Here is a 27,381-nt window from a genome sequence, read left to right as displayed (position 1 = left end):
GAGACATGGTGGTAAAGTGATTAGCTTACCTGATGTTGGGTTGGGTTATATGTTATCTTCATTTTTTCTATGGGTAACCTGGCTTCCTAACGCAGAAGATGAGCAAATCCGGTTAAATGATAATTCCATATTTGCCCAATGTGAGTGCGAGATTAAGCTGGACTCTTGTGATGGCTTCACATGAAACTGAAATCAAGTAAATGGGGATGAGAATGTCACGTTAAGTCATAAAAGTAACAATTGAAGTGGTCTTGACTGATCTGTCTGAAGAAGTTACATTTTGACCTCACTGTCCCTTGTGGAACAAAAATTAGACTTAGGGCTCACATAGTCATTTAGGATAGTATCTTGCCATTATAGTAGTATAAAAGGGTTAATACATGTACCGAAACCTATAACCAGACAAGCCTGTAAAACTAGACAAAGGTCAAATGAACAACAACGACAAGAATGTAGCATGAGCAGGTTGATGTAGTGCACCAAATGTATGGTTAAGAGATCAACAAATGTCCTGTAAACAATAAAACTGGACAGTTGTCACACACATGGAGGTTTCAAGGGTAATGTCTAAACTAAGAGATATTGGGGGACAAGGATATAATGGAGAAGGACTTTTATTTAGGGTGGTTGTGCTCTATGCTAATCACTTCATGTCTTTTAACCAATCAGAGTATGGTATGTAAGCATCAATCAGCACTGTTATGTAAATTCAGTTATCAATAAGTATGAGCTTCTGCATTCATTCTGACCATACTGTAACAGACTGCTTTTGAAGAATGCTCCCTCTAAGGCATTTTGCAGAGGAGTAATTACAAGATACAATGAACCGCTTTTCTCCTGCCTGATTACTGATTTGTCCTGTTTAAAGGATAAGTCACCTTCTCTAATTAAGATGATGATTTCTACCACACTTTGGGTTGTGCAAAAGAGAAAGGAAACTTTGAAATGTATGATTGATAATGTGCTTTGCATTTAAAAACAACTAGTTGCTGAGCTGCAAATAAATTCCAGAAAATAAATCTATATTATGTAAGAGGAGCGTTTAAAACCGGTATTATTTTTAGAAACATCTTTTAAAGTTAAAAAAAGGAAGCATATGTATGCAAAGAAAGAGAAGAGGAAGAGGTAGAGAAAGAGGAAGAAAAGGACTGAACTTCTTTGCTTGCTGTTTCCACTGTGTGTTTTGTAAGCTCTCATGAAAAAAATGCTGAATACCATGAATTTTAATTTCTTAATTCTGTTGTTGTAATAGTGTTTGCTAACCCCTTGTATAAAACATCGTAGAGATGTAAAATTAATGTTAATATTTTCTGGGCAGAATTCCACATCTGAAGCATATTTACATTTACTTATTTTGCTGGCACCATTACCCAAGGCAACTTGCAACATGTATGATGCAATTGGTTACATTTCTTTTAGTTTACAATTGGAGCACAGGCAGGTCAAATAACTTCCTCAATGTCAGTAGCAGGATTTGAACCCACAACCTCAGGGTTTGAAGTCCAAAACTGCCTGCATACTTCAAATGGACTTGACTGAAATTAAACATTTCTGTGATTTATCATTGTAAAATTGAGCGATTTCTCCCAACAGTCTAAGGAGATGTCATGTTTTGTCATTCCTCTCTCTGAAGAACTTTCTTGAAAACCTAGACACCATTGTTGAACATTGCCTTCTTAAAGTCATTGTTATTGAAGTCTGCAGTGTGTTTTGGCAACACTTGCTGATTTGGTTGGGAAAGGATGTCTGAGACTTTGATAGCCACATTTATTTGCATTCTTAGGACACATTTAGGACTGTTTAGACTCACCATTTCCCGTTTAAAAAAGGGGACATAAAATGAAAAGTCCATCATTATACAAAATGGGTGCCATCCTTTTTGAATGGCAACTCCATGCTGCAAGGAGGGCTCCATCTGACGGCCTGGGGGTGTTGGCCGGGATGAATGGCCGGCCATATCTCACACTGGTCATTCACTTTAATCTAGTTAGGTGTGTGTGTGTGTGTAAATTCACTTATTGTGCCACAAGAGCTCAGTTAGCAGGGACAGAGATTGGTTCTGATGTGTCCTCTGTTATAAACACTTTGATAGGTGTTGGTGTTCATGTTGAGTTTAAAATTATTATTGGAGGAGAAAAGTACTTTAAAGGGCATCAGACAAAACACAGAAAGGACTGAGCTGAGAGAACAGTTACAACTTTTTAAAATGTGTTCATATAATCCTCTACTATAGTGTTTTTAAAAATAAAAAACAGAAACATCCAAAATTTAAATTAGATGTCATTTAATAATTCTATCTGAAGTTCTTGTTAAGGACTGCCCTGCCTGTCTGGCTAGTGGAAAGACAGGTCACCTAATCATTCACCACTTGAGCTCCTTCAGTGGAAATCATAACCATGGGAGCACCTGCAGCTAGACATCTGTGGTGAACTTCAAAGTACTCCCCCCCACCATCTTTCCCTTGTGGTCATATATGACCCAAACTGTAAGTGGCCTATAAGATGTTTCTATGAGAGTAGTCATCACTTCAAAGGCTGTAAGCAGTGCGATAGACGTGTTGGATTTCTGTATGTAATTACAACTGACAATGGGCTCAAGTTCATCTCGACAGAATTCATACCATTGGATCATGGTATCAAATATAGCAAGACAGCTTATTATAGCCCATAAGCCAGTGGAGGGGTTGAGAAATGTGATGAGCCATTTAAAAACTGTACCCCAGCACATCTTCCCCCTGGTTGCAATTATTTGTACTGCTGTCACCCAAACCCTGCTGCACTACCAGGCAACTCAACAAGCAACCACTAGAGAAACAACTTCTTTAACAGGTTTGACCACCCTAACCCACTCTCACTCTCACCTCGGAGTACTGCACCCTCCACACATCCTTCTGCTGATACCAGCATAGAAGAGACATCCCCACCCATAATTACAACAGCGCAAGTGAGCAGAGAGCTGAGGAGACTTTGTGCCAGCAAAGCAGCGGGTTCAGATGGAGTATCGCCACGACTGCTGAAGGTCTGTGCATCGGAGTTGGGGGGTCCTCTACAGCGCATCTTCAACCTGAGCCTAGAACAGGGGAGAGTCCCGAGGCTTTGGAAAACATCTTGCATCACCCCAGTCCCAAAGGTATCACGTCCTAGTGAGCTGAATGACTTCTGGCCTGTTGCTCTGACGTCACATGTGATGAAGACCATGGAGTGGCTGCTGCTTCACCACCTGAGGCCACAGGTTCAACATGCCCTCGACCCTCTGCAGTTCGCATATAAGGAGAAGGTGGGAGCGGAGGATGCCATCATCTATATGCTACATCGATCCCTCTCCCACTTGGACAGAGGCAGTGGTGCTGTAAGAAGTATGTTTCTAGACTTCTCTAGCGCCTTCAACACAATCCAACCTCTGCTCCTTAGGGACAAGCTAACAGAGATGGGAGTAGATTCATACCTGGTGGCATGGATCGTGGACTATCTTACAGACAGACCTCAGTATGTGCGCCACAGGGGACTGTACTTTCTCCGGTCCTGTTCAGCCTATATACATTGGACTTCCAATACAACTTGGAGTCCTGCCACATGCAAAGGTTTGCTGACGACACTGCTATCATGAGCTGCATCAGGAGTGGGCAGGAGGAGGAGTATAGGGACCTAATCAATGACTTTGTTAAATGGTGCGACTCAAACCACCTACACCTGAACACCAGCAAAACCAAGGAGCTGGTGGTGGATTTTAGGTGGCCCAGGCCCCTCCTGGACCCCGTGATCATCAGAGGTGACTGTGTACAGATGGTGCAGACCTATAAATACCTGGGAGTGCAGCTGGATGATAAATTAGACTGGACTGCCAATACTGATGCTCTGTGTAAGAAAGGACAGAGCTGGTTATACTTCCTTAGAAGGCTGGCATCCTTCAACATCTGCAATAAGATGCTGCAGACGTTCTATCAGACAGTTGTGGCGAGCGCCCTCTTCTACGCGGTGGTGTGCTGGGGAGGCAGCATTAAGAAGAAAGACGCCTCACGCCTGGACAAACTGGTGAGTAAGGCAGGCTGTATTGTTGGTATGGAGCTGGACAGCTTGACATCTGTGGCAGAGTGACGGGCACTCAGCAGGCTCCTATCAATTATGGAGAATCCACTAAAAAAAGTTATCCAGTTAAAAAAAAGGATAAGCTTAATTTTATTCTTCTAAAATAAATTATTTCAAACTCAATTAATGGCAAACTCCTTTACTGCAACACAGTTTACTAACAATACAATTGTGCAACCTGGGTGGGTTAATACCTCATGCAGTCCCATTAGAAACAGCATGATGCAGATTAAGATATATAGAGAGTGTTAGTTTTAAACCCAGCAGCATGGGAGCTCCTCTGAAAGGTGTCTTTTTCAAAAATAAAAAAAAAAACAGTATCCTACTTGCTCAAATGAACATACACATAGAACACCTGGTTGGCTTCGTGGTTTTCATTGCTGTCAGCAGGATGCACTGACATTCTGGGCTTTCTCAAAACACATTGAAAGGAATACAAAAAATGTCACAATATCACTATCACTCAGTACCAAGGTTAGTTAACCTGAGATTCAAAAGCTGCACTACCTAACAATGTAAAACACTCTGAATTCTGCTTTCCCAGAATACACTGTACTCCTGTTCAGCTTGCTAAGACCTGTAAGCTGATGTCCATCATCTGAAAAGGTTAATGTATTCCCTATACCAGTGGTTCTCACGTTCAGTACTGGGGCTCTCTGTAGCTGCAGGTGTTTGTTCAAACTAATTCTACATTGGATTGAACTGCTGGCCTAATTAAGCAAGCTGTTGTCTCCAGTTCCTGTGTTATGTATTTTTCTATTTTTCGGGTGCTCTGGTAGTTCATACATTATATACGATTGACCTCTTTAATGAGTGACAGAAGTATTCAGTGATGTTTCCCCCATATCTACTCCACTCTCTGTTAATTGCCATTATATTTGGGTACAATTAAGGGAGCAAAGTTCACAACAAAAAGATAATTTAATAGGAAAACAACCAAATGGAGTTAAGCATTTCACGTAATGACAAAAATACAAATATTTTTCAATTTGTTATATATGACAATTCAACACTACTGTGATTTTTTGAATGCATTATAAAAAAAGAATAAGGAAGAAAAGAGAGGCTAATTAAACAATGTGATCAGTTACAGGTAAAATGGCTCATTGATTGTGAAACTGACTGGAAAAAAACCCTGCAGTCAAAGGGGGCAACCAGGATGACTTTTAGAGCCACTGCCCTCTACAAGCGCCATTGCCATAAACAGTACAACCATGGTTAAGAAAAGAGACGCTGGGTAGAAAAAGGCAAAAAATAATGGCACAGTGATGACATCACCAAAATAACAATTTAATACAAAATCAAAAATGCAAAATAATGCAAAATAGTTAAAACATTAACCCAAGCATCTAAAAACCCAGTACACGACACACATAGCTTAAGAAATACTAAGTTAACACCATAAGCACAATCTCTCAGAAAGTCTTTCCTTTAACTTCTTAAAGTTCAGATGCTATGTAAGCAGAAAAGGGACACATTATAGATGAAGTGGTCCAAAAGCGAATGCAACTCACTTGCAATATTTTCACAGACATGGGGGGTATTTTTCGTACGTGGATTAGTCATTTAGCCGGATGTAATTGTTGCCGATTTGGCATGATCCTGGATCTGTCGGTTTTTCGAAACTCTTGCTGGATGTGTTGTCATAGCAACACATCCAAATCCTCAAACCTGCTCGGAGCAGGTTTGTTCTATGTAGACAAGGATTAGCTCACACACTTAATCAGTGTCCGTGCGTGGACTTCATTCAGTCATGGCTTCGCCGTTCATGAATGAGCGACCAATTGATATCGGTGCGCAAATTATAAGAAGAGAATTTCATATCGAGGGGGTTTTGCGCGATCAGCAAGATCCTTTATTGCTCCTGGAGGAAATTCTTTAGCCAAGGGGGAATATTGTACCTCAAAGATTTATTAGCACCTTATATTTGAAGTCAAACTTGGCGAAGTCAGGCTCTCACAACCACACAGACAGTATGCATTGCTTTGAGGTTTTTTACAAGCTGCACTTTTTTATATACTGTAGTCGATGCGGAAAATCTAACTAAAAGTGCAGTTTGCCAGGCAATTCGTGAAGTCTGTTTGGCTCTGAAATATTTCCTTCAGGTTTTCATAGTGTTTCCTGGACACCTGCGTGTACAGACAATAAAAGAGGCATTTCATGCCATTGCAGGTAGGTAATACACAGGCAAAAACACCTACAGTTCCATAAAGAATCTCACAATCAGCCTAACATTCTCATTACCAGGATTTCCAAATGTGATTGGGGCACATGGGACTGATCAGAGTGGAGTTTGATTTGGAAAATGTACCTCTCCTCCTTATGAATAATCAGACACAGTGTCTTCATCAAATATTTGACCTTCGTCAATATCTCGTTGGTCAGACACAGGTTCTAGGGATATAACATTCCCTGCAACTGACCCAACAAAAGAAGAGGGCTATATGGAACATACATATGGCACACACGGAGGATAAATATATGCAATGACCATCCTTTACCTGAACTGAAGTGACCACTGCATCCTGCCACTGGTTCTGAGGAGGAGCTTCCCCCTGGAATGCCCTCAGAAACAGGGCGATGGGCATTTTGCTGGAGAGCCAACTCTTCTGCAGGGGTTAGGTCTGGACCGCGTTGACCTCAACCTGTTTTTTGCTTGTCTGCCTTCTTATTAGCTTTAGAATTAATGTTTTTTATATTATATGTGATTTTTTATGTCAACAATTCTTTAAATAGTTCTATACCAATATTTACCAGTTTGAAGTATATTCTTGTACTTCACTTTAACCTGTTCCCATGTTCTCCTTGTGCTCACGTTTGATCTGGAATTATGACATATTAAATAATAATTTAATAGGAATTATTATTCACATAGGAAATGAAACGCTGCATTCAGTAAGTGCAATGCACACTACTTACGCATTTAATTTGTCGGCCACTTTTTGCCAGCTGTCTTTTCTGGTTTGGGTTGCTTTTGCAGTGTTATCCCTTGTGCATATTAAATCTTGAAATTCTTCAAATCCTTCGAGTAAAAGGTCCTGCTCTGCTTGTGTGAAAAAATGCGCCCATTCTTTTGTCATTTTGTTACAGCCTATCAAAGACTTGCTGATCATGTTTTCTAGACTCAATATATATGGGCTTTTCAATCAGCGTGGGCACGCGCATTCATCTCATATGATTAGATCCAGCTAGACTAATCTAATACACGGCAGCGTTTGAAAAACCGACTTATCCCGAATGAGTTTCATCGGCATTATCTCATCCAAGATGAGGTACCTGATCTCGGATGATTTAAGCGATGTATGGAAAATACCCCCATGGCAGACATGACAATGTATGCAAACACAAGAATAAGCATGATTTTCTTTGCATGTGTATTATTGTGTAGTTTATGTGACGTACTAGGTATGTTTATCAGGTCCATCTGTTCTTGCTCTTGAAGACTTTCACACACACATACACATAGCAATCCTATCCAGACAAAGTTTCGAGTGATGCCAATTGCCAGTTATACTGCAATATTCTGCATAAGATTTTCTATATAGGGATTCACTATCACCAGCTTTGACAAACATGGGGCTGTTGTTGTGACACACATAAAAGTGCAACTTTTTTGGTTATATGGAACTTACTGACCAAACTATAGTATGTCTTGCTTTTACCACAGTTATTCTATCTATTGTGGAGTGGTCTTAATATCCTTAATAAACCCTGTGAATGAGAAAGTAGTTATCTAACACACTTTGGTACCATTTTATTATTTTAATCACTCCATATAAAAGACAAAATATAAAAAGAAACATGATATTTATTAACATACAAGTCCTCACAGGCAGGGCCGGCCCTAACAATTGTGGGGCCCTATGTGAAACGGATTGCGCGGGGCCCAGTCGGGGTAGGGATAAGGATAATAAGTGAAAATTAAGATTTTGTATTAGAAAATAAATTCGTCTTTGCATTTTATTCATTCTTTACTAAGTACAAAATCACGATCAAATTAACTTTACTTTACGAGCCTTGCGTGTAGCGAAGTCATACAGTATATCATCAAAATTTTGTTTCCTACATAGATCACGCTCAATAGCAAGAATTGCCAAATTGTTCAATCTATCTTCGTGAATTGTTCACCTCAAGTAATTCTTGATTAGTTTGAGGCGCGAGAAGCTTCTTTCACCAGATGCCACAGTTAAAAAAATGAAAAATGAACAAAATAAAGTATTTACTGATTTATTACGTCGTTATTGCATTTGATTACGTGATTTAACGTTTGAACGACAATTTGCATTTGATTATGTCACGTTTGCATTTGATTACGAGTAAATAAAATTTAAAAAAATACCTTAAGTCTACCAATTTAGGGGAACTTGAGGTAAGATGAACCACTTTTTAAAATTCCTTGTCAAATCCACATTTTTTGCTTTTTACCAGTAATTTTCAGTCAAATTATTGTTAATGATCTGCATATGCATGCGCTTGTCGCTTAGGGATGAATCGGTACGTTTTGAGCAAGTGTCTGTGAAAAAAATTTTTTTTTATCTTACCCCTACTACGGGTAAGATGAAACAATCGTTTGGGTAGACGAATCACATTATTTTATTTTGTAAAACTATCTTAAACATTTGAAATGAGAGACTATTCATAAAACAAATTGTATAAAGATACAAGTTGACGTGCCGATGATTCTATGGCTGACTGTTAACATAGGGTGGGTTATCAATGTACAGGATCTTCGAATTTTATACAACGCTTGTTTCTGAGGAACAAGCTTTACTCACTGATGAAAAAATCTTCGTCTGGCAGAAAAGAGAAAATTTAAACCACTGCCAGTAAATTTCAAACTATTCATCCAAAAAATCGATAACATCATCTCCATAAATAGCTCCTCCTATTTGATTGGTTTCACTGAGCTGAGCCATCACAAGGTTAAGAACGGTGTCTGTTTCATCTTACCCCAAGTTCCCCTAAATGACGAGTTTAGAGATAAAGCACCCGAGCAGCTACAATTTTTTTTCAATTTTATTTACTTGTCGTAATCACTTGAAACAACGACGTAATAGATGAAAAACACTGTAAAAACATAAAAACAGAATAAACACGCTGACCTATACATGATTATAAGTTATAATGGTTTAATTTAATAATTTACACCTAGAATTAGCGCGGGGCCTATGAAAGTGCGGGGCCCACTGCGGCCGCATAGGTTGCAGTGGCCTATGACCGGCCCTGCTCACAGGTGGCGCAGTGGTAGTGCTGCTGCTTTGCAGTAAGGAGACTGTGGAAGATTGTGGGTTTGATTCCCAGTTCCTCCCTGTGTGGATAGCGATTTGAGTACTGAGAAAAGCGCTATATAAATGTAATGAATTATTATTATTATTAACAATACAAATTGTAAGAAAATATAATAGATAAATAAAATAGACAGCAAAGTTTGAATATTAACAGTCTTAGAAAAGCTTACTGAAAATCAGAAATGTCAAGGAGTAAATGTTGTCATGGCTGGCTTTTAATTAAGTGATCGGTGTTATTCATAGGTTATGTTTTCTGACATCCAAATCACATGACCTCACCTCTCTTGATCTCTGATGTCGCCCTTTTCTCGTTGTTTTTTTCTTATCCTTTGATCCCTTGAAAAAAAATCCATATTTTATTAATGCACACATGCAGTTTTGGTATATGTGACATTGTACCATTTGATTGGCTATTTAGTCCTGATGATAAATGACTGATCAAAGTGTTTGATATTTAATGCACCTCCACACTCCTTCCTTTTCCCAACCTGTAAACTAATCTGGTAATTTCTAGTCCTACGACATCTATCCATTCGCAGATTATAAATAAATTTAAACAGGTTTTGTGGCATCTGTACTTATTTCCCATTCCAAGGTCATAAACTAATTGGAAAAGATACTGACTGGAACAAATGCATAAATTACTAGTACAATACAAAATGATGCTTATAATGCCTATAATTAGAGTCCTATAAATTTAGTTAATCCTAGTTTGTTTGAGGAAAATAATTAAAATTTAATATAAACAGTTTGCAGTTGAAAAATTAAAGATTTCCACAACAGAACAGCATGTGTATGCATCTGCCATCAAATTATGTATGTGATTCAATAAGTGTGATTGTATGTAATGTAATACATACACTAGCATTTTAATATTGTTGTGAATTTATTTATTCTTTTTGTATTATTTGTTTTTGTTCACTTTGAATCATTATTTTTCTTACTTGTATATTATTTCTGTTGATTTTGTTTATTTTTGGTTAATTATGTATTGTCTCTTTAAGTGTGCATGTGTTCCTTGTTCATTGTGGGTGGTTCCCCAAGAGGCAGGGCGACCCTGACTTCATTGCTGCAGGGTCCTCCTCCTGGCTTTATATAGAATCAGGATTCAATAGCCAAGCATTTTGTTCTGTGAGATCAAGTATTATTGTTTGTGTTAGAATGTCTAGTATTTATTTCTATGTCTTTGTTTAAGGATCTGGTTCTGGATTGTGTACTGAGACTTTGTTTAATTAGGATTGCCTTTTGGCAACTCAGTTTTTTCTCTTTTGCTCTGTGGAGCATTGCTTTGTATTTTCTATTAATGAATCCTTATTTTCATCAAGATCATTTTCATACCCTTTTGGTCTCTAGCTGGGGTTTACAGTGACCCTCCTACTTGTTGGCCTTTTTTTATATATAGTATTTTTAGGACTTTTAAGTTTATTTGGAAGGCTTCAATCTCTATTGGTGCTGCTTGGCCTGAAGCAAACCAGCTGGAGCTGAGATTAAGCCCCATTGGCGAGACGTCTTTCCGGGTAGACAATGGAGGCCTGACCTATGATAGATAGACAGACAGAAAGAGAGAATATAATAAAGGAAGTCAGAACTGGGACTGGAGCCTATTTCTGGCCACCCAAGACAGGTGACAAACCACTAGATACTCCAGATGAAATCTCATTTTCAAACACCAGTAGCTTTGCCACTGTAATGACTGTGACAACCCCAAATACCAAAAAGACATATTTTGGGACAAACCAACAAAAGCACAGTGGAGGGGTTTCTCAGGAGTTCTCTAGCCGAGTGTTTGCCTGGTGGGTTAATACAGGAGTCCCCTGCTCAGTATTACATTGAGCTCACATCTGTAAGGTCCCCTTTAATGATATAGTGGGGTTCAGGACTGCAGGGACACTCTGGACTATAGGGGGTAGTTTTTGACCAGATAGTCCTGAAATGTTTCAGATTATTATGAATTAACTTGGATGTGGAAGGCCAAACCACTTTACAAATATTATACCTTACTCTAAGAAAGACAATAATAAAGAATTGTCATATTTTAAATTTCCTTTCTTCTGGTGGCTGCCTCATGTCTGTTGAGAGCACCATAACTTGCTCCAATTACCAAGGTAATGAAATGTATAAATAAACACCATATTCAGATTTAGCAACCCAAAAAACATATAAAAGTAAGTCAACCTTAGCAAAAAGAGCCCAGGAAAATGTATAAAAATTATAAAGAAAGAACAATTCATAACAGTCAAAACACAAAACTTTACTTTTTTTTTTCCATTTTCCAACCCGCTGAATCTGAACACAGGGTCACGGGGGTCTGCTGGAGCCAATCCCAGCCAACACAGGGCTCAAGGCAGGAATCAATTCCGGGCAGGGTGCCAACCCACCGCAGGACACACACAAACACACCCACACACCAAGCACACACTAGGGCCAATTTAGAATCGCCAATCCACCTAACCTGCAGGTCTTTGGACTGTGGGAGGAAACCGGAGTGCAGACATGGGGAGAACATGCAAACTCCACGCAGGGAGGACCCAGGAAGTGAACCCGGGTCTCCTAACTGCGAGGCAGCAGCGCTACCACTGCGCCACCGTGCCGCCCACTTTACATTTTCAATTTATTTTTTTAAATAGAGAGAATACAAAACTAATCAAATATTTTTAAAAACTCCAAAAGATACATTTCAAATTTTCAAAAGAACTAAATTGAGAATAAAAAAATACTAACTTCAAAATATAAAAGAAAAGAACAAAAAAGGCAATCTAAAAAGACAACACCTCATCTGTTAACCAAAAATCTGAAAAATGAAAACAGACTCAATTTCACACCAAGAGATCAAAATGAAAATTGCCCAATTAACCAGCAAACTTGCTAGAAAAGGGGACTTAGATAAGGAATGTGAAGAACATTTGCTAACATTTGCCACTGCACTTGAGCTACAGAAACAGACCTGTAATCCATTAACATGCTTTCTTTATATCCATCCATCCATTATCCAACTCGCTATATCCTAACTACAGGGTCACGGGGGTCTGCTGGAGTCAATCCCAGCCAACACAGGGCGCAAGGCAGGAAACAAACCCTGGGCAGGGTGCCAGCCCACCACAGGGCATGCACACACACCAAGCACAATTTAGGATCACCAATCCACCTAACCTGCACGTCTTTGGACTGTGGGAGGAAACCCACGCAGACACGGGGAGAACATGCAAAGGGAGGACCCGAGAAGCGAACCCAGGTCTCCTTACTGTGAGGCAGCATCACTACCACTGCGCCAACGTGCCACCCTGTTTTATATATGTATTTTGGTATATTTGGTGATAGAAGTTTAATTTATTTCCTGTCACATTTTTCCCATGTTTATGAAATATTGGGAGAAGGATATTAAAGATTGAGCTGCCAGGCAAGAGGAAAAGATAAAGGCCTAAGAGAAGGTTTATGGATGTGGTGAGAGAAGACATGCAGGTGGTGGGTGTAACAGAACAAGATGGAGAAGACAGAAAGATATGGAAGAAGATGATCCGCTGTGGCAACCCCTAATGGGAACAGCCGAAAGAAGAAGGAAAAGATGCAACATGGGAGGATGTCTCCAATGACCAAAATCATTACATCCATGACATCATGGGGAGGTAACGGTATAAATATATGCCACAAGAGGAACCTAGCAGACACAAAAAGAATGTGCACATTCTCCGCAGGTAGTGCTGGGCTGGGATCTGAACTTAGTTTCCTGGACTGGGAGGCAGAAGCACTAACTGTCTCGTTTGAACTGTTTGAACTGAACAGCACTGTCAATGATTTTCAGTGCACTAAAGATTTTTAAATTAATCTATATATCCCCACCATTTTCTGCAAATATATAGTTCTCAACTTTCTGACATGAGAAAATGTTGTTGTTGAAGTACAGATGTTAAAGTAGTAAGAACAGATTTTAAAATAAGGGAAGGTCAGGGAGGTTTCTTTGTTTTATGTAGTACAAAATCTTTGCAAGAGATACAGTCAATAGCAACAAAATCCCCTACACACTTTCCCATTTATGGCAAAAAAAAAACCCATCTAGAGTCTGTTAGCGTTTTTTCTATTTTATCAGGGTTAAAGCCTATACTTCTGCTTTTGACCCAACCTCTCAATTGAGCAAAGAGGAAGCAAAAGTGAAGCAAAAGGCTATAAAAATCCTCATAAACAAATCTTATAGGAGTAGAATATTCTTCTTTTTTCTGTTATTGTACAAAAATGGTTACATTCTTTTTCTTTGATTGTTCTGATGGAAACACATTGTCTTTTGTTTTTCATATATTTGTTTTGGTGATAACACATGTCCTAGGGAGATATGAATCTGCACAATTTATGAGGCTGTGTACAGCTGTTTAACAAAAAAAGTAGGAATCATTCACAATAATGTAGCTGCTGTTTGTCCTGGCATGGTTTTTTCTATGTAAATATGTTGCTTTGAATATTATCTTAAATGGTGAGATAACTAAATGTATGGGAATTGTTTAAAATGGTGTTTTTAAACGAGACTCTTAAGTTTCAGGCAGAACATATGTGATGTTTTAGATGTGAATATACAGAAGAGATTTGCAGCTCTATATGCCAACTTTCATGTTATTTATTCCAAAACAGCGTGTTTGTTGGTTAGCAACTTAGAGAAAATAGATTAGTCTGAGATGCACCAAAGAATAGCAGGCAAATAATTTAATGGAAATCAGTTCCATAAAACAAAATGATGTTTGTCTTTATCCACAAGGGATTCTTTCTAATATTTATAAATTTGTACACAACTCTACGCTTTCCATGCACACATTCAATTTATTGTAATTGTAAACACTCTGCACTTCCTTTTACAACATTCACTTCAACTTGTAACCTGCATTTCCATCAACAGCATGGGGTATGGGTACTGGAAATGACGTGAAACTGGATCCGCACCTGCAAAGTGGTCCTCCAACTTGCAAGGAAAACTTGGGGGTTGGTGGCAGGATTGGCACTCCAGCCACCATAAAAACTTCATGCAACTCTGAAATGGCAAACAAGACTCCTTTCTGCTCTCCACGGGAGTAGTTCTGCTGCAGCCATCTTATCAAAAGCTGCTCGCATTATGACAGGGATCAGGGAAACCCCTCGCGAGCCTCATTCCTGGAAGGGTCGAAACTGCCAGAGAGCCAATGGAGTCAGGCCTGTTGGGGATTGGAACTGGTGTGGTGCTGAGGCATCACCCACTGCATGACAGTACTTGGGTCCCAATTTGAGGTGGATTGTCTTGTCTTTCTGGCATGATGATTAACTTCCTCTGCTGTTAGAGGAGCTTCGTACTGAGGTGCGCAGACCTTGGACTAGCCAGATCTCTGTGGGTGGGTACACATTTTATTGGTCTGGTGCCCTAATGGCTGTCATACTCGGGGAATAGCCGTTGCTGTGGCAGATCAGCTCTTTCCAATGGTGTCCAATGTTACTCCTTTCAATGAGATTTTGAGACTATAATGAGACTCAGATTACGGCACTCTCTGAGTGCCTTATCTGTCGTCTCAGTGTATGCTCCAATCATGGTGAGTGATGTCTCAGTGAGGGAGACATTTTATTTGCACTTCACTCTGTGGTTCATGGTTGCCCACGAGGGGACACTCCTCTGGTCATGGGTGATTTCAATGCAACCACTGGCACTGACAGGGCTGGCTATGAGGATTGTTTTGGTCTCCATGGGTCTGGAGACCGTGGTTTAAGTAGTTCCATGTTTCTTGACTTTGCAAAAGGTCAGGGGCTGTAGACTGCTGGATGCTGGGCCCGCTACTTTGAGCAGCTCTTCAAAGCTGATCCTCCAGCTATGACGTTGGACATCTCTGGGTCCACATTTACTGAGAATGATCCTCCAATTATCTGTGAACCACCCAGTCTCACTGAGATAGCACAGGTGGTGAACCAGTTGAGGGTAGGGAAGGGATCTGTGATATCCAGGATGAACTTCTCCAGGCTGCTGGTAAGGCTGTCCTCCTGGCATTGCAGGCAATCTTTGCTTCCATTTGGGTGACAGGCATCATTCCATCTGACTGGAAAACGGAACTTGTTGTCCCAAACTGGAAAGGGAAGGGTGATTACAGGGGGGTAACACTGTTCTGGGTGCCAGGTAAGGTCCTCGCTAGGGACCCATGATCACTTGCTTACCTACCAATGACAAGAGCAGTCTGGTTTTATGCCTAAAAAGTCTACCATTGACTGGATCCTAGCACTGAGGGTTCTCATCGAATGCAAATGCAAATATCAAGTTTCTTTGCAGCCTTTGTCGATTTTTGTAAAGCGTTCGACTCAGTTGATCAAGTTACCCTGTGGAACATGCTGAGATTTCGTGGGATACCCTCAACATTGCTGGATATCATGGCAAGCCTGTACGTTGTTACTGTGAGTTTCTGTGCAGAGTAGAGGCAGAACCTCTGTGTTTTTTCTAGTTGATTCTGAGGTTTGTCAGGGGTGTGTTCGTGCTCCTACTCTGTTCAATGCTTTTGGGGTCTAACGGCTGTGGGGCATCTATTAGTGAAGAAAGATACACTGATCTTGACTTTGCTTATGATGCTGTGATCTTTGCAGAGTCAATGGGGACTCTCGAGAGACTGAGCGAGGAGTCTCAGTGTTTTGGCTTGATCCAGGCCTTTAATGACCTCTTGGACACAGCCATTAGCAGTATGTCTGTCTGCAAAGGGAATGTTAACCTCATCAGGAGGTTTACTTACCTTAGCAGCGACATTGATGTCTTTGGTGACTCTTTCTATGATGTCAGAATTGGGAGAGCATGGGGGTGGGAGGGTGGTGGTAATGAGATTGTTGGAAAGAGGTGTGTGGCACTCCCAATATCTGTGCAAAAGGACAAAGGTCCAGGTCTTTGGAGTCCTGGTGCTTCCTGTTTTGTTATACGGTTGTGAGACATGAAACTATCCAGTGACCTGAGACGAAGACTGGACTCCTTTGGTACTGTGTCTCTTCGGAAAATCCTTGGGTACCACTGGTTTGACTTTGTGTTGAGTAAGTGGTTGCTCATGGAGTCCCAAATAAGACACATTACCTGCATTGTGAGGGAGCATCAATTATGGTACTACAGCCATTTGGCGTGATCCTCCGAGGGTGATCTGGCTCACAGGATCCTTATTGTTGAGGACCCTAGTGACTTGACCAGGCCAAGGGGACACACACATAACACCTGGCTGTGGCAGATAGATTGTCATTTCTGGAGGGTGGGACTGAACCATGTGTGCCTGCCTTTTGGGGGTTGCCAACCGGGATTCTGTGCTGGTGGGTGTGGCAACACGCTCTACCAGTACATGCTCTCCAACCTGACCTGACCATACCTGCATGGATGCTTATTACTTGGTGTTAAGATCAAACCATTAGCTAATGTGATTTTTAAACTTTGGTTTTGCATATGTGAGTATTAGAAACAGTCTCTTTGGTAAGTAATTGTGTAGTACCCTTAGTATTTACTGTATATTCAAATAATGTAGATTTTTTTAAGTTGCCATAACTAAGGGTCGAACACTTAATATCCAGCTAACTAGAAAGTGTAGTGAGATGTTGGGTTTGTTCAGTTAGTGTCTGAGAGCTACCTACATACAAGTAAAGAAACACTCTAAATAGTAATAAATAATGTAAAAATCCCTTAAATCATTAACTTTTCTGACATATGAACTGAATCAAGTCAATACATTTATATTGGGTTGATTGATTTCTGTTTATTTTATTCTGTAAACATTTTAAAAGATTTATGGAGATAAGACACACATACTTTAAGGAGAGCATGACTGTAAAATCTGCGGTGGGTTGGCACCCTGCCCGGGATTGGTTCCTGCCTTGTGCCCTGTGTTGGCTGGGATTGGCTTCAGCAGACCCCCGTGACCCTGTGTTCGGATTCAGCGGGTTGGAAAATGGATGGATGGATAACTGTAAAATCTATGATCAACAAGAAAATAAATAATCTGTCAAGTTATCAGGTTTAGATTAAAGGAGGTATGATGGAATGCTAGGCTGTCAAGGAAATGTCAAGATGAAAAGGAACATAAAAAAAGTAGGAAAGGAGCCGGCCCTGAGAAAACCTGTCTGGCTAAACTGCAGACAGTGAACACTTGTGCACAATCGACATGCCAGTGTTAAAATAACACACTTAAAGAGTACGTACATATCAACATACTCTTTATATATATATATAGTGACGAATGGCTAGGGCCCTTTCCGGCCTTTTCCCCTCCTTAATGGAAGGACTTGGGGAGCGGACATACACGGGGTACTACCTCCTCCGGAGCGGTAGATGGCAGTCCCCCTGGGTTGCAGCAGTGCCTCAGATTCCCTCGGGGCTACAGGGGAGTTGGAGTTCGGCACAGCCGTGTTGGATACTGTGGGTTCCACCAGAGAGTGCTGCAGGAGCGTCAGAGTCCTACTACACTGGGCTTCCACCACACCTGGGAGTACTTCCGGATAATGATCGTGGGCTACCTGAAGTGCTCCCAGGTGCAGCATAAAAGGATCCATCTCACTTTACTCAGGGAGACAGAGTCGGGAGGAGAAGGATGACGACGATGACAATTATGATGAAGACGAAGCTTGCTGGAATAGTAGTGGAGGCGGAAGGAGACAGAGAAGGGAAGAGAAAGTAGACAAAACAAGTCAAAATGTGGTGTGTTGCTTTATTTGTGCTGTGCTTTTGGTACTGTATGGTGGGAAATTAAAGAAAAGCATTTCTGTGTTGTAAATAAAAGTGTGTGTTGTGCTGGACTTGTGCCTTATGTCTGTCTGTGTCGGGTTTGAGGAGTTGGAGTTGGTGCACCCCCGGTGGCCACTAATATATATATATAGATAGATAGATAGATAGATAGATAGATAGATAGATAGATAGATAGATAGATAGATATGTGTGTGTGTTTTTATACATACTTTAAAGGGCTACTTTAACACTTTAAGAATACTAACAGTTTTAAGGAGTAGAGGTGAGGGGTGTGCAGTGCCCATGAAGACAGCAGACTGCTGCAGAAGCACAAATAAGAGGGATTTGCATCCTGGGTGGGAACTTATAAAATTACTCTGGGACACTAGATGGTGCACAACTCTCACCTTTTTGGCAATTCATGGCCTTCCTACCAGAGAGATATATTATGGAGAGAGGTAAAGGACTGGATGAATTATCTTAAACTGCCAGGTGGTAGCACAGGATGCCTTTGTATTGAAAGTTCAGCCCTGTGTCTTCTAATGAGGAACAGTGGTGGTAAAGGGCACCAGGACTGCCTTGCTCTTTAAATGCATTCTGGGACTCATTGATGCAGTGTATATCCTGGCAGCAAGTGGGAGCTCTGAGAGAAAAACATGCAGGACTTTCTAGGGTTATTGCTGACTGTAGAACACATAAAAAGACACACAGAAAGACAGATTGAGTGTATGTGCAAATAATATTGTAACAATACAAAAGGGCCTGAGAATACAAATGTATAGAGACAAAAGAAAGGAATTACTGTAGGTAACAAATTGGACATATTCATAGGAAACAAAGAGGAAAAATGAACAGGGAAGAGACTTTTGAGGCAGAAGGCCTCAAGATGGTATGGAAAAAACTGCAACTAAAATATGTAGCAATAACCAGATGTCTCAGAAAGAAAGAGTTGTGTGGACTTCTCAAGAGAGACAGAGTGATTAAGAGTGGGGATTTTCACCATTGTAATCACTATACCACCATGCCAGCCAGCTAAAGAAAATGATGCTAAACAAAGAAAAAAATGTACTAATACATAATACAGTAAGGAAGGCAGAAAAATGTGAGAGCAAAGAGTTTGCTAATAATGCATTCAAATGGAGAGAGCGGCATCTGAGACTAAGATCAACAATAAGAAATCCATAAAATTGAACTTTTACAAGGAAACTAAATTTATCTGCAGAAAGAATGACTAGGAGAGAGTAATGAGATAAGATTGGATAAGCTGACCATCTGTCAACTGTAAATATCATCACCATGGGATTCTAGCATTTAAAGGATCAAATCAATTAAATTATTTAAGAACAAGCCACCACATGCTGTAGAAATAGTTACTTATATTTAGTTAAAAGAATGAATAAAATGATAAATAACTTATCACAACTCTTGTACTTCTTGCATGTATACTCACATCTATATATTAGAAGCTGGAAGTCGCTTTATCTCTATTTATTTAGGTCTTGTGGAGGAAGCTCTTGCCTAATTTTCAGTTATTACTATCAGATGATGAACATTTGAACTCTGGCATGAATCAAATAGCTGTAAAGCAGTACTAGCATAACAAACTACAGAAAAGAAACCCAGCACTCACTCTCCTCTTCATGCACTACTTTGTATATCCCTATCGATGAACTAATACAAATTCAGTAAGAAATATTGTCAAGCAAAACTTGGTAAGAAATGGATATCCATGCAGAGAAAAACTTTACATAAGCATGGCTATTGTCAATTCCATCTTTACAAACTTACTATTGTTTCCTTCTTTATTAAAATATTCTGTATTCAATAAGTGTCACAAACATCTAGTATGTGGACTCAAGATAGATAGTTTATACTTTATTTGTCCCCAAGTGGATGTGTGTATAACCTTTTTCTTTACTGACGTTTTAAAGAGTCATATGAATCAATTTCTCACCCATTTCCCTTTATTTAGCACAGATGCTTTATTACAAAATTTTACCACAGATAAAGGAATTATGTCACACCTACAGTGGTGACTCTTAAAAACACACTCTTCTGCAACTGAAAACAATGTTGGGGCATAGAATCTCATAATTAGATATTAATACGAATAACAGAAGCCAAAAAGACATACGTGCTTAATTGCCTCAATGTGATTGTGATTGTGGGAGTGTGCATGGGTGGTCTCCTCCTATGGCTTGGCACCATCTCAATACTCAGTTTCTGCCCAGATTGTCTTCATCTCCCTGCTACTCTGAATTGGGTTGAGTTGTTTTGAGAACATTATGTTATTAATAGAAGCCAGTCCTAGACAGAATACATTTTCTTTCTATCCGTGCCCAGCATGGGCTAATTCATTTCAAAAGTGTAAACTGAGTACCCATCTAAACTAAAAGAATCTTCCTAAGATTAGACCCTAACATGTGAGAGATGCCAAGAAAGTGCCCACTTCCCTAGGCCATATGTCCTGGTTTGACTCACACACTACCAGAATACTATTTTTCCTATTTATCAAATACCTTTAAGGGGTTATCATAGATCTTTACCCTCTAATAGTCTTATAGGGAGAAATGGCGGAAGGAACACAACTGAACTACGTGCAAATCAGTACAATAACTTTCAATACATTTTCACTCTCCATCTCATTTTGCTAATATGGAAGAATAAACTTACCTATTTACTACTTTACAATGAAAATGAGATGTAATGCACCATTTAAATTTAACACACATTGACACACTACATCCCTACACCTGCATAATCCAATTTAGGGTTATAGTGGGGGCAACATTGGGCACAAAGCAAAAACTGGTCAATTAGAGATCTCACTCACACACACACCCACACACACACCCACACACACACAATGGTTATTTTGAATCACCAGATAAAGTTATTCAGTAGAAAACAAATTAAAAATAATTGTTTATGGTAGCCCCTTGTTAACATTGTCATTTGCCATTATTCCTAAAACTATGTGGATCACGTTCTATAACTGTAAACTTGCTTACTGTTTCACTAACCTTTGACTTCCCCATGCTTTTGTTTCATTCTTCATGTTTTTTTACATTTTTATTTATGTTATTTGAAGAAAATAACAATGCATATAATTAAGCCAAGCATATACAACAAATGACTTTATAGTCAAACTATCCATCCATCCATCCATCCATTTTCCAACCCGCTGAATCCGAACACAGAGTCACGGGGGTCTGCTGGAGCCAATCCCAGCCAACACAGGGCACAAGGCAGGAACCAGTCCCAGGCAGGGTGCCAACCTACCACAGTATAGTCAAACTAGAAGAAAAAAAAAGAAAAACAAAATCAGAAAATTAGAAAAGAAATCAGAAATAAAATGAGACAAAACCTAACATAACCTTTTTCTTTTTCCTCTTTTGATGGACACAAGTGACCCAACTGTGAATATGAATGCATATGAAGTATAGGAAAAAGTCTATTTGACTGAATGATCTGTTCTTAATTGTGACACTATTTTTCTGTAACTTGGTGAACAAATTATGAAATGGTTTATATGCAGTAATATCCACATAATAAAACTTAAAAGACAAAAGGTCATGTTTAAATGGCAGTAGTTGTTATTAAAAATATTTTTAAAAAATTGTCCAAAAAAAAACCAAAACAGTAGGTAAAGCAAAAACATTGCATTTGCCAAGTTGTTGAGTGCTGTTGCCTGGTTTTTACCCTCATCTGCAATCCCTCTTACATTGTCATTGAAGATTAAGTAGTTGTGAAGGTTTTGTGCCAGCAAAGATAAATGAGAGCCTTTAATGACTTTGTTTCAAGAATGCGATTGTCCAAAACATCCGCAGGAGGAAGTATAGATGGGGACAGCCAAATGGGCCAGGATTCCATATGCGTGCAAGCTAGAGCAAAGGAAGCAAAAGAGGTCTAAACAAGAACAAAACCATGAAACTTTTGTGTTATTAAATAGTAACATAAGACTGAACATTTTAGTTTACATCAAGGATAAAAGGGCCATGTTAGGGAAAGGGTCTGCAATCTTCAATTTAAATACAGTAATCCCTCACTTATCGCGGGAGATAGGTTCCAAGGCCGACCGCGATAACTGAATTTCCGCGAAGTAGGGACACCATATTTATTTAATTATTTAACGTGTATTTGGACGTTTTTAAACCCTCCCTGTATTGTTTACAATCCACCCTTTACTCTATTAATAACAGGGACAACTGCTAAGCAATATGAAATCGGTAGATAAGTTTACACTTACTGTATAGCGAAGTACACGTAGCTATATATGATGTGATGATGGTGATGAATATGCTGCGCAGTAAAAATGATGACGATGAAGGTGATAATCCCCTGAATGCAGTAGCAAGAGCACATTAATGCTGAATGAGTGAGATGAGACTTCCTGGTTAATGCAGCACTCCGTCGCTGAGCCAATCAGCAGCACACAGGAACTTAACTGCGTGCTCTGATTGGGTAGCTTCTCAGCCATCCGCCAATAGCATCTCTTGTATGAAATCAACTGGGCAAACCAACTGAGGAAGCAAATACCAGAAGTAAAAATGTCCGGAGAAACTCGTGAAGCAGCGAAAAATCCGCGTTATATATTTAGATATGCTTACTTATAAAATCCGCGAAGTCGTGAATCCGCGAAAAGTGAACCGCGAAATAGCGAGGGATTACCGTAATTCAAAATTCACATATCAATATCAGTTCTGGCTCTTTCATGACCCAAAAAAGACATCTGGCTTGGAAAAATACATATTTATTATTTAAGTTGGGTTGCATCACGGCAGAATTAATTTTGCCAAAAAAAAAAAAAAATTTTATTGTGCCATTAGATGTACCTAACATCAAAAAAGTACCAACTAACCTCTTAGGATTTCTTTTAAGGAAAGGAAGAAATGTCAAACTCAGCTATACAAGAGTTACCTGTCACCTCTTACCTGTCTCACTGTCCATATTGGACCTTGCATATTCAAACCTAAGGACCTCTAATGGCAGGCTGCCTTGCTTTCTGGACTGTCTTTTACATTCACTCTTTTACCTGAGCTCAGTTTACCGCCAATAGTGAGCTTCACAAAAACGTTCTTCTGTGCCATTAGAGCAAAACTGCTAGACAAGGAATGGACAGTGCAGGAATCGGCAATGCTAGTAGCAATTGGACAGAGATATTGACTTAAGTTTGTAGTTTAAAAATCATATTTTTTTGCATAACGGTTAAAAGCAGAAAATATAACAATTACAAAGAATTATATACTGTAAGTTGTGTGAGTTCATGCAGTTTTCATTCAGTCCCAGATTGCCCATGTCCTTAGGTACAGATTATATATTGTGGTCGAAGAAGACATTGCAAGGTCCAACAGGAAGATGTTAGGGCACTAACCTGGTCGTCCCCAATCAATATAGTCACAAAAATGAAACAAAAGAGACTAGTATGCGCGCCACTATAAGTAAGAGAATCAAATAACAAGCCAAAGTAAGCTGTTTCTCTGGTAAATTTTGTTAGGCTCTAGGGAGCTCCGCTCTATGGTGCAGTTGGTTCAGAACTGACCGCCTCCTTCCAGCAGCAGCAGGCTTTAAAGGAGAGAGACAGAAAGTGGCGAAGTCAGTTACCTTCACCTGGCATCTTCTCGATGCCGCGAAAGGAAAAGAAGAAGAGAAGGTTAGTGCAAGAGCCCCCTCTCGACCCAGGGTTGTAGTACCTACTTCAGATGAGCCCAGAGTGTGATCCACAGGCATGCATGTGTGACAATATCCTTAACTGAAAAAGAAAAAAGATTTCTTGCTAGAAAGAGAGCTCCTTAGAGACTTTCCAGCAGCTAAACAGCAGTAGATACCAAGCTCCATTTAAATTTGTTGAAGGAACTGAACTGAAAGCTTCATTTTTACAAGTGGCAACTGAAATGCGAACTCATTTTAAAAAGAGTCTAATCAAATGCAATCACTGCTCTCATCGCCATCCCAAATTAAGTACACACCACTGGCTTTCTTTCTGCTAGCCGAGTGGCTAGCATTTTTACAGTTTCTCAAAACTCAGGACTATTACTAAACCATTATGACACAAGTGAAGGTCAATTCCCATGGAATCAAAAGCTGCTTGAAGCTGCAGACAGGCTGGTTAAACCAAACATTCTAAGGCCCTGCTTCACTTTTTAAATATGTAAAGTACTCTTAATTCTGCTTTGCCTTTCAGTTGACAAGACTTTCCGGCTTAGGCATTTTACCTAAAATCTGTCAGCTACAAAGGCTGAAATATCCTTCATACAAATGTCTTCAAAATATATTTACTTAAAGGTATCTAACCAATCCTTGAGGTACCAGCATAGAGGCATCTCATTTACCACTAAAACTACGTTGGATCCAGCATATTGACTTTTTGTTAACAAGTATACTGGTTGTCTTAGTAGCTCTGATTATTGAGATCAGGCGTTTTGGAAAATGACTTTAGTACATTCTATCATACAACTAGGATATTTACCAAAATTCATTTCCCTAGTATATGAAATCTTATTTGTTAGTTTTTTTCATATAGGGCTTGCACATAGGTTATTGCAAAATGAAGTATCTTTAATGGAATAACTCTAAAAGAGAAGGAAGAGTAATACAGTAATCCCTCCTCCATCGCGGGGGTTGCGTTCCAGAGCCACCCGCGAAATAAGAAAATCCGCGAAGTAGAAACCATATGTTTATATGGTTATTTTTATATTGTCATGCTTGGGTCACAGATTTGCGCAGAAACACAGGAGGTTGTAGAGAGACAGGAACGTTATTCAAACACTGCAAACAAACATTTGTCTCTTTTTCAAAAGTTTAAACTGTGCTCCATGACAAGACAGAGATGACAGTTCTGTCTCACAATTAAAAGAATGCAAACATATCTTCCTCTTCAAAGGAGTGCGTGTCAGGAGCACAGGCTGTCAGAGAGACAGAGGAAAGCAAACAAATCAATAGTGCTGTTTTTCTTTTAAGTATGCGAAGCACCGCGGCACAAAGCTGTTGAAGGCGGCAGCTCACACCCCCTCCGTCAGGAGCAGGCAAAGAGAGAGATAGAGAGAGACAGAGTTTGTTTTTCAATCAAAAATCAATACGTGCCCTTCGAGCTTTTAAGTATGCGAAGCACCATGCAGCATGTCGTTTCAGGAAGCAGCTGCACAAAAGATAGCAATGTGAAGATAATCTTTCAGCATTTTTAGACGAGCGTCCGTATCATCTAGGTGTGCGAACAGCCCCCCTGCTCAATCCCCCTACGTCAGGATCAGAGAAAGTCAGCGCAAGAGAAAGAGAAAAGTAAGCTGGGTAGCTTCTCAGCCATCTGCCAATAGCGTCCCTTGTATGAAATCAACTGGGCAAACCAACTGAGGAAGCACGTACCAGAAATTAAAAGACCCATTGTCCGCAGAAACCCGCGAAGCAGCGAAAAATCTGCGATATATATTTAAATATGCTTACATATAAAATCCGCGATGGAGTGAAGCCGCGAAAGGCGAAGCGCGATATAGTGAGGGATTACTGTATACAAAGATATTGTCTGTTTTTACCTGCATTATTATCAATCTTTAATTTCATATTTTTTTTTGTATCAGTAAGGTGCTGCTGGAGTATGTGAATTTCCCCTTGGGATTAATAAAGTATCTATCTATCTATCTATCTATCTATCTATCTATCTATCTATCTATCTATCTATCTATCTATCTATCTATCTATCACATAAAACAAAAGAGTCGGGAATCAAACCAGGGGCAAAATCCTGTGAGGTGACAATGCTAATGCTGTGCTAACACACCTCCCATTTTAATGCCTTCTTTACTGTTTGTATGTGTGTTTCTAGCCAGGAAATAGAGGAGTGAGAGAACATAATGACAGAAAACTTAAAAGGCACACTGCTTCTCGGATTAAGAGACAAAATTGGAATGAAGGAGCAAATGAAATGGTGGGGCAAGGCTCATGAAGTATACAGAATAACAACCCCAATAAAAACCTCAATAACAGTCTCATTCATTGTGTGGAGATCCTCCTCCAGGGACAGAAGTAGAACTACAGGTGCTGGTCATAAAATTAGAATATCATGACAAAGTTGATTTATTTCAGTAATTCCATTCAAAAAGTGAAACTTGTATATTAGATTCATTCATTACACACAGACTGATGTATTTCAAATGTTTATTTCTTTTAATGTTGATGATTATAACTGACAACTAATGAAAGTCCCAAATTCAGTATCTCGGAAAATTAGAATATCAATTAAGACCAATGCAAAAAAAGGATTTTTAGAAATGTTGGCCAACTGAAAGGTATGAACATGAAAAGTATGAGCATGTACAGCACTCAATATTTAGTTGGGGCTCCTTTGGCCTGGATTACTGCAGCAATGCGGCGTGGCATGGAGTCGATCAGTCTGTGGCACTGCTCAGGTGTTATGAGAGCCCATGTTGCTCTGATAGTGGCCTTCAGCTCTTCTGAATTGTTGGGTCTGGCGTATTGCGTCTTCCTCTTCACAATACTCCATAGATTTTCTATGGGGTTAAGGTCAGGCGAGTTTGCTGGCCAATCAAGAACAGGGATACCATGGTCCTTAAACCAGGTACTGGTAGCTTTGGCACTGTGTGCAGGTGCCAGGTCCTGTTGGAAATGAAATCTGCATCTCCATAAAGTTCGTCAGCAGCAGGAAGCATGAAGTGCTTGAAAACTTCCTGGTAGATGCCTGCGTTGACCTTGGACCTCAGAAAACACAATGGACCAACACCAGCAGATGACATGGCACCCCAAACCATCACTGACTGTGGAAACTTTACACTGGACCTCACGCAACGTGGATTCTGTGCCTCTCCTCTCTTCCTCCAGACCCTGGGACCTTGATTTCCAAAGGAAATGCAAAATTTACTTTCATCAGAGAACATAACTGTGGACCACTCAGCAGCAGTCCAGTCCTTTTTGTCTTTAGCCCAGGCGAGACGCTTCTGATGCTGTCTCTTGTTCAAGATTGGCTTGACACAAGGAATGCGACAGCTGAAACCCATGTCTGTGCGTGGTGGTTCTTGAAGCACTGACTCCAGCTGCAGTCCACTCTTTGTGAATCTCCCCCACATTTTTGAATGGGTTTTGTTTCACAATCCTCTCCAGGGTGCGGTTATCCCTATTGCTTGTACACTTTTTTCTACCACATCTTGTCCTTCCCTTCGCCTCTCTATTAATGTGCTTGGACACAGAGCTCTGTGAACAGCCAGCCTCTTTAGCAATGACCTTTTGTGTCTTGCCCTCCTTGTGCAAGGTGTCAATGGTCGTCTTTTGGACAACTGTCAAGTCAGCAGTCTTCCCCATGATTGTGTAGCCTACAGGACTAGAC

Source organism: Erpetoichthys calabaricus, chromosome 1, assembly GCF_900747795.2.
Source record: "Erpetoichthys calabaricus chromosome 1, fErpCal1.3, whole genome shotgun sequence".
Lineage (NCBI taxonomy): Eukaryota > Metazoa > Chordata > Cladistia > Polypteriformes > Polypteridae > Erpetoichthys > Erpetoichthys calabaricus.
Note: the sequence above shows the minus strand (reverse complement) of the source record.